Consider the following 9,596-nt stretch of genomic DNA (forward strand, 5'->3'; position numbering starts at 1 on the left):
CTTTAAAAAATTGAGTGCCCTTTTTTTTATAATTACAATGATTTTCTTTAGTTTAAAAGTAAATTCAATACTTATGTAAAACCTTATTTTCAATATTTTTTAGTAAAAAGAAAACTAAAAACTTATCATTATCTTTAAAGAAACTTTTTACATAAACTTTTGAGTCTGTTTACTGCATATATATATATATATATATATATATATATATATATATATATATATATATATATATATATATATATATATATATATATATATATATATATATATATATATATGGTTTAATTGAAGGCTCTCAATTCACTTTATACCAATACACGTTTTACACGACAGAAAAATCCCGACGATAGTTTTTCCTTATCTTTTTCCTTTATATATTAAACGGCTTTAATGCAGAACCCGAATCTATTCTGCATCTTTTTTTTCAAGTTCAAAATCACCTTTGTAGAAATATAGAGAGCTAGAGGTCTAGAGAAAACAGAATGACAAACAAAAAATGAAGGCGTGCGTTGTTACTTGAGGTTGGCATTCCTAGCTATGCCTCCATGGAAGTTTTAAAAAAACCCTGTAACCGTGAATATAGATGTATAGATGATAGCCAAATCCAAAACATTTTCAAGCAAAAATCTATTTCATGATTAAATATTTTATCGATAAGTTATTTAATGAAAAGAACTTAAAAACGAATTCATACCTAAAGGTGAAGTCTAAAGCTTTCAGCTTTCTAAAAATCCTGCATCTTGTATACATCAAACTTGTTATGGCTTTGTAGATTTATGTAGAAATTTATTTAACCCTACTAAAAATTATGTTCTTTTTGGTCAATTTACATCAGATCAACCGGGAAAAGATGAAACTGTAATGTGTAAATGTTTTAAATTTATTTTATTAAAAAATATTTCAATTCATTTTATTTGTATTGTTCATTACTTTAGGTTATTCGTTTCTTTTTTATCTTATCCATTAAAAGATTATTAGATTATACATTCGAAACGCTTTTTAGTCTTTAAAAGTTAAAGTTTTATTAAAGTTATATACATATATACTTTTTTTGCCGTAAAAAAGTAGTCCCCTCAAAAAAATTCGGTTGCACGAATATTGGTCTTAAGTATAGAACGCCATGGTTTGTACACATTTCGTAGCTGGGTGCGCAATTACTCAAGCAAGAAAACAAAGTTAAATAATCAAATTACCTTTCTGACATTTTCTTTAGATCATAATGACAGTTCTGATGAAAGTATCATACATGAATCGGCTTTTTCAAAAGTGCACATAGCAATCATGGTAAAGTTTCAGAAATCAATACTTCTTTGAATGCTGACATCAAACTTCAACAAGTAATAGGGCTGTTATTGAAACTTAAGTAAAGATTTGCATTTAAAAAAAAATTCCGAGTTCTTTCATTTGCAGTAATGTTGGACACAATTGCCAATTAATTTAACACCGAAACAATTTTCCTTTTTCGAAATTCAAAATATTGCGCCGTAACGATTTGTATTTGTTGAAGTACTAGAAAACAGCTCTCGTGTAAACACTGTTCTCTCATGAGGCCTATACTTTATTTCTAAGCTTTTTTTCTAAACATGTTTTCTTTATTATTCCGTTTATAGAAGTATTTTAAATTCGCATTTTAAATATAAACTTCTTCTAAAACTATTTAGAAAAATTGATTTCTCCTTTAGCCTCTTGTAACAATATACCATTTAGGGAGACAGTAATAGCAATTAAAACACTTCCCTCTAGACCAAAGATCCCCTATCTAAATCTCCTTTTTAGATCTTTTTTAAAGGAACCATTTTAACCATAAAAGGTAATAATTAGAATTAAAAACCATATTTAAACAAAAAAGACCTTTTCAAACTAGAAAATATGATTTTAGTAATTAAGTTGCAGTTTATGCAGTACATGGAAAAACGTCAACAATATTAATTTAAACAAAAATAGTTGCATATGACCCATGAAAGTACAAATTATTGTTTTTTGTCAAGGTATTCATCAGTGTTAAGCTTTTTGTCATCTCATGCTACCAGTCCAAAAACAATCAGCTGACTTGGGTGTTTTGAATGCCCAACACTCCTGATATGTTCTGAGACATCCCTAGCAGGTTTGGTTGAGATGTAACGGTTATTTCTTCAATTAAAAGTCTTGTCAATTGTGAGGTATTTCTCATTAGAAAATAGAAGAACTGACCTGGGTTTCTTTAGAAAACTCAGGATTTTTTTGCATCTGTACACGATAGATGCAAAAAAGGGTCTTCAACCTCTCTGTCAAGAGTTGATTTCTTGTTCTGGCTCTTGACTTAGCCTTGAAGTCAATTTTGACAGCATTTCTGATAGTGACTTTAGAAGACCTTGAGCTCCTCGGTCATGTTTCCCATTAACCGTAGGCGATCTTGTTTCTGACTTTCCAAATCAGCTCAGGAATTCTTAGTTAACACTTTTGCTGTTTTCTAGACTTCAGAGGTTGTCCGTGTGCTTCAAGATTATGTTTTATCTTGAAAACAATTGGTTCTGAAACTTTTAGGATCCTGAAAACGTGCACAGGTTGTTTTTTAAGCTTCTAAAATTGCCACCACAATTTCTCTTCTTCCTTGAAAGTTTATTTTCGCATGCTAATCTAGGACAAATTATTTCATTTTTTAGTGAAATTTACATTGAGTTACAAATTCAAATGAAAAATTACTTCAACGGACGTCAACAAATTTTTGCAGGAAATTTTGAAAAACTCGGGTGATTTAAGGCCAGTCTGAGAAAATTTCGTTTTTTTTTTAGTGTTATTTTTGTTTAAACGCGTGTTTAAATGGGATTGATCGCATTAAGAATTTGACGTTATAAACTCCGTTTTCAAAGGCCGACTTTGTTTTTATTGAAACAACCGATAGTAGATAGAAATATACAGGTAAATGTAAACATTTATATTTAACAAAAAAAAGAACCTTTTTTTTTATTAATAATAAAAGTTTATATTTACCTATTTAAAGTCTATGTTCTTATTGAACTTGAGGTTCCAAAATATTCCATGCTTTTTGAGAATATTGCTCAGAAAATCCTTTATTGCTTAACCAACCAAACTCTTCTTATGGAAAATATTGGACAATTTACTAGATTTTCTGTAAAAGTATCTTTCTTTGATACGAATGTGAATAAACTGGCACTAAAAATCTTCACACCATTTCTTTTTTTGAGAATGATGGATTTCATTTATGCCTTCTAAAATTTCAGCTTTCATGTAAAACACTCTAACAGTTTAGCTATGTTCTTAGGTTTGAACTTAAATGCTTGAAACCTCTTCAACTTTGTTTACTTGTCTTTTTTTTTTTTTGCGAAGTTTGAAATTTGAGCTGTAGAAATAGGAAAAACGAAGTAGATTATCCTAATTTGAGCTTAAATAATTCTTTTGACTTTTTAAGGGGTATTTGTTACTCGCCTACAATACAAAAAGGCTGAAGGTCGACCCTGGTGTATATTAATCTTGATATTTTTATTTTTTCACTTTTCGTTACCCCCAAACATAGGCTACATTTTCACCATTGACTCTAAAAAATCAGGAGATAATAACTTACTTGAGCTTAGGAAATAAAAGTTTACAGATAAACATAAGTTAGTAAAATATTTTCTTTCTAAAACAAAATACAGTTAAAGTTTGTATTTTAAACTGCATCAAAATTAGGTTTATTGGCCCTGCCATCAGTCTGATCCACCATGTGCTTTACATAACCTTGCATATATCAGCCTTTGTCAACTTCCAAAAAATTTCCAAAGTATCTTTTAAAAATTAACAATGGAGAAACTGGATGAAAGAATAAAATTTAGCAAAACCTTATCGTGAGATTTAACACAATTATTTAAAGTGATTAATTATTGGTAAAAAAAAAAAGATTAACTAGTATTTAATATTATCATTTCTTACTATTAAAATCAAACAATCTGCTTAATACTATGATCTCATTCCCATATATTGCATTTTGAAGAGTGCTTGACATTCATTTTTAATTGTCCTATGAGAAACAAGGTTTGTCAGTATTAATCTAGCACCTTGTATTTTATACACAATATAGTGTAGTTATACAGGGTGACCAATTGAACTTTTTAGAGCTTGTAAGGCATGAGGTTAAGCTCCCTTTTTGCCATTTGTCGCACCGATTCACGTTTCATTTTGGTTTCACGTGCGGTTTTTCGCATGGAGACCCTCGAATTTCGCTTGACTCGCTTCCTGATGATCTGGCGGTTGGCGGACGTGTTGACGGTGCGTCTTCAACCACTTCCTGGACGGCGACCATTGTGGCCGAGCTCCTTGAAACGATTGACGGCCTAGAAACAGTTTGCTTAAGCACATTAAGCAAGCGAACGTTATCGCATTGATTCATCCTTTACGAAACATCTCCAAAATTGCACTACGCTTATTTGAGATTCTAAAAATATAATATATTTTAGAGATATCAAACTAAGAACATATATATACTAAACATAAAAACATGGAGAATCCGAAAACCAATAAAACTAATTGGATACCGTAAAAAACTTTACTATCAGGATATATTAAATTTTGTCTTCGTTTTTTCTGGTCACCCTGTATAATGAACAAAAAAAAAAACTTAATGGAATTCGAGGAAAAACTTTAAAAAACTTCTCTCTTTTATTTGCATAGGTTTTATTTAGACCCACCACCAATTAAATTTTCAAGTAAAATCCAAAAACAAAAAGTTAAACATAGCAAAAAGATCATTGGTTTAACATACTTTCGTGTAAAATTTTCAAACTAGAAAATGATTTTTGTTTTGCTTGAAACAACTACAAAATTTTTAAAAATCTAAAATTTCATAGGCCAGTTTAAATCTCTTAAACACAGGTCAACAAGCAATCCTAAAAGATTGGCTATACAAAATTGTTTGCTCGTTACTGATATTTTTATTTACTAATCATATAATTCATATATTTTTAACCAACGGCGGAAGAGACTCATTTCCCATAGTTATTACCTCTTTATTAGCTTTTTAACATTTGTTATTTGATCACAACTTGGTGTTTTCAAGTAAAAATGTAAATTTGATCACATGAATTCACCCGACAAAAAAAAAACAACCTTAAATACGCTAATCAACTTTATAGCTCAAAGTGTCGTTAACGATGTTCGCTCCTTTTTGTCACGTCACGTCACGTCGTCACGTCATCCATAACATCGTAAAAATCAATATTTTAATTTTAACAACTTTTGCCTGGTAACGTTCATTTTAGTGAATTGTTTGCCAAAAAAAGTTATGCTCAAAAGAAACGTTTAGTAGTGCAACCGAACACTGATAAAAGCCAGACATGCCTTGAATCACCCGAGAAGGTGCGCAATAGTTGTGGCCACCCGGTAAATAATATGTTAAGCGCATAAAGACAAATCAGTTTTAAAAACACGGTTTTTATTAAAACTACAAAAAATGCTTGAAACTAAATAACTACTTTCTCAAAAGAATAAGATTTTTTCATAAAGATTAATTTTTTTAAAACTAGTAATACTTTAGATTAATAACAATTAAATGAAGATTTCATATTTAATAAAATATGAAAAAGACAATCTCACATTATCAATCAGAATTTTAATCACACTTTCCTTTAGCTGTTTCGCAGAGCCATCATGCTCTAAACAGTGCTTGAAGCACTTCCACATTTGATAGTGATAGTGATAACCACATTCTCCGGCCTGTTCAGTATATACGCTAATAGTATACTGACTACCCAGATAACACACTAGCATCGGCCCGATATCGGCGCATGCGATTATAGGATTATTATTTACTTATATTTTTGTCATTTACAAATTACTTTTTAAAACTGTAGACATGGCAAAAAAGTTTTTAATATAAACTTTAAGTAAAAATAAATAAAATTTAAATAAAAAAGCTATATCATATTATTTAAGCGATCACTAACTTTAAAAAGAATTCTGTGATATTAATTTCTTCGTTAAAAGAACTAAATACAAAAATATTGTAAAAGCACACACACTTATATTTATGTTTAGTTCAAAAGTTAGTAAAAATACGTTCAAAGTTTATATATATATATATATATATATATATATATATATATATATATATATATATATATATATATATATATATCATTATGCATTTTTATATATATATATATATATATATATATATATATATATCATTATGCATTTTTTGCTTCATTTGTTGTAGGTTTTGCATGCTTTGCATCCCTAAAAGAATAAACAAAAATAACACCTCAAACAAAAAAAATCCTCTGCATTTATCCTAGACAACTCTTTCTTGGTCTCCTCTCGCCTTTTACGATCTTCACCTCTATCAGATGACAAGAAACAAGCAGCCATCTTTCAGATGACAAGCAGTCATCTATCAGATGACAAGAAACAAGCAGCCATCTTTTTATAGCTGACTGGATTTCAGCGTTTTTGCCTTTCTTTGTCATGGGATTTGCACGCACAGAATCTGTATAATATACAAATATACTGTAACCCTTTGTGTTTGCAAAGCAGTCGAAATATACTATATCAATACTAATTTTAATTCAAAAAATACTTAAAAGATTAATAACCTGTCACAAATCAGCATATTAAATTATATATGCCACTGCATTACAACTTATACTGAGGAAATTTTTCACTTTCAATAATTCTATTACTTTTTATATCAATACTGCTTAAAACACAAACAGCAGCCAAAAGACCATAAATAAATTCCCATAAAATTTAACCCTAAAATTAACAAATTTTGAGATAATGGAAACTTTAGGACTCATTACCATGTTGTTACCATTGTATTTTTACAATAACATTTATAAAGCTGTGATGTGGTTTGTATATCTGAAAAGATCACAAGTCAGTGGTGCGAGCACTCTAAAATAAGTTTTCTTGATTCTATGCTTGCACATGAATTTAGATTTTTATTGGTTGATTTTTAATAAATTTGATTAAAAAAGAACATAAACACTGATAAGCATTTTAACGGAACTATTTGATCACAAGATATTAGTTTTGCAAGACAAATGTCACTTGACTTCATGAAAACTAAAGTCTTCTTTCACAAAAACACTCTTTTTCAAACAATAATAGCAAATAGTAAATAATTATATGTATATATTTGAGTAAGTTTTCAGTTTACTCAAATAATATACATACAATTATTTACTAACCGCAAACGATGTCCTTAAGCTGCAGGACAGAAAAAGCTTCCTAGTTTCCATGGCCCATGAAATTAAAACTGTTTGCCAAATCATCAGTCATGACCATTTTCGTAATTTGTCAGACAGTCTCTTTCAAAATAACACCTCTTTGAAGACCAAGATATTGTGTCTAAACATTATGTATAACTTAAACTTAAAGAAAAAATAGTTTAAGCTTGTCATTTGAAAAAAAAACTCACTATCTGCAACTTGTCCAGCGTTGTATGTCGCAATTTCTTTTCAAAATTTTGCACTTGTTCAAATGTTTGCAATGGCAAAATTACATTTTCAGGCAATTTGGGATTAATTGTTGCAATCTGTAAATCAAGATGCTTTAAAATAGCATTCTGTTGTTGTGAAATACACTGAATTTGAGCCTTTAATTCTGTTTTTGACTTCGACGAGCAACTTAACTATATCATCTAAATGTAATTTGTTTTCCTTTTTAAATTAAATCAAATCTAAATCAAAAAATTGAATACATCTTTTTTGTAATTTTTTATGTTTCGTTCAGCACTCAATTATCAACATTTTTAAATTTACTATTTTAATTCAATAATAAAATTAAATCTGTTGAAAAAACCAGAATACACGCCTAATCAACATTCCGTACAATATTTTTATACAAGTTGTGTCGTAATTTTATTACATAACGGCATTTATTGCATAATTTTTTATACACTCAGATAGCAATTTATAATTGCACTTCTCAAACTTCCAATTTCAGTACAAGTGCTTTTAGAACAGAACTTTTCTGTCCTAAAAATATTTTTACTTTTGCGGAGTTATTTGAATAAGTTTATGTGAAACTTTTCCAAAATTAGTGAAACAATAGGCACAAACTAGACAATATGTATTAGCCATTTTGTTAGTAATTCCAAGTTTAAAAGGTTTTAAGAAAAGAAGTAAATCGAGACTGATCCTTATTTTGATATACTTTACTAACTTGAGCACATGATGTAATTTCATAATGAAGATGTTCTTCCAAGGTATTTCAATTAAATCTCTTCCTCTTTTTCTCTTTCTCTGTGTCTCTGTGTAAGTCTCTCTCTCTCTCTCTGTCTCCCTCTCTCTCTCTCTGTCTCTCTCTCTCTCTCTCTGTCTCTCTCTCTCTCTGTCTCTCTCTCTCTCTCTCTCTCTTATAACTTATAAACACGATACAAATATATATATATATATTTGTATCGTGTTTATAAGTTAGTTTAGGTTCTAAAAAATGTTTTTAAACTCATAGCTATACCCAATATTTAAGCTTAAGCATTAAAAAGTAGAGTAAACCAATATTAAACTTGGCGGTTTCAGGTGGCACATTTTCACGTGGCACAGACTTCAGGAACAAGGTAAAATGTCATCGTATATTTTTACAACTCAAAACTCTAAAAGTTGTATCCAAATGTATTTGCATTATCGAGTTATAAAAATTGCATCGAAATGTATTTGTATAATTTTAAAAATTTTAAGTTTGGACCAAAACAACCCTAAACTTTTTAAATTTCATAACTTTTTTAGTTGTTTTCTAAATATCTTTATAAAGATCATCATAATATCTGTGCAACTTTAATATTTATAGCAAAATATCCGAGTACATATGTATTACTTCTGCCATTTAAATTGTTAATGAACGCGTCAAATACATCAGTTATACCTTGGCAACCAATAAGCAAAGAGACAATTGGGAGTTGGTTGATTTTACACTCACATAAAATTGGGTGATTTTACACTTATGGGAATACTCATGGCGAACTTAATTAAACTGCCGGACTCGCTTATCCAAACTTATTAGGGAGTACTAGAATCGTAAGAATAACCTGTTCTTTTATTCACTTTCTTTTTCATGGTCAAAACAATGAAAGTTTTATTAAAAAAAATTTAAATTAAAGCAAAATTAGTGCCGTTGCAGCAAAGAGTGAATATAACAAAACATTTTTACTTTTTGGTATTTGGATTTTTAAAAGCTTTTATTACATCTTATTGGAACAAATATAAGTCTACTTTGTAATGAAGATACTATTTATCGAATATATTAACATGTAAAATGCAATAATGCAAGAAACTTATGAACATTGTTTAATTTCCTCGGGGGGAAACAGGTAGACAAAATTATGAGCTATCTAAGTTTCGAAAAACGTTATCCCATCCCGATCAATCCTATTCCACTCCGCCGCGGGTAAAGATGGGTGTGATACTTAAAAACACGTTTATAGATGGGTTTGGCAGTTCCATGATCAAGTTCCAAAACTCCTCCTTACGTTATTGAAATTGTTGCTTAACTGTGAGCATCAGAAATATTTAGCGTTTGGTTTTCCCTTTAATTTCTAATATTGACAAAAAAAAAAGGCTTTATTAATACTTTTTTTTGATTTTATTTGAAAATAATAACAAAAAGTTGTTAAAAAATATAGT

Source organism: Hydra viridissima, unplaced genomic scaffold (genome assembly GCF_058129835.1).
Source record: "Hydra viridissima isolate aposymbiotic clone 2 unplaced genomic scaffold, HvirCarnegie_v1 scaffold_5, whole genome shotgun sequence".
Lineage (NCBI taxonomy): Eukaryota > Metazoa > Cnidaria > Hydrozoa > Anthoathecata > Hydridae > Hydra > Hydra viridissima.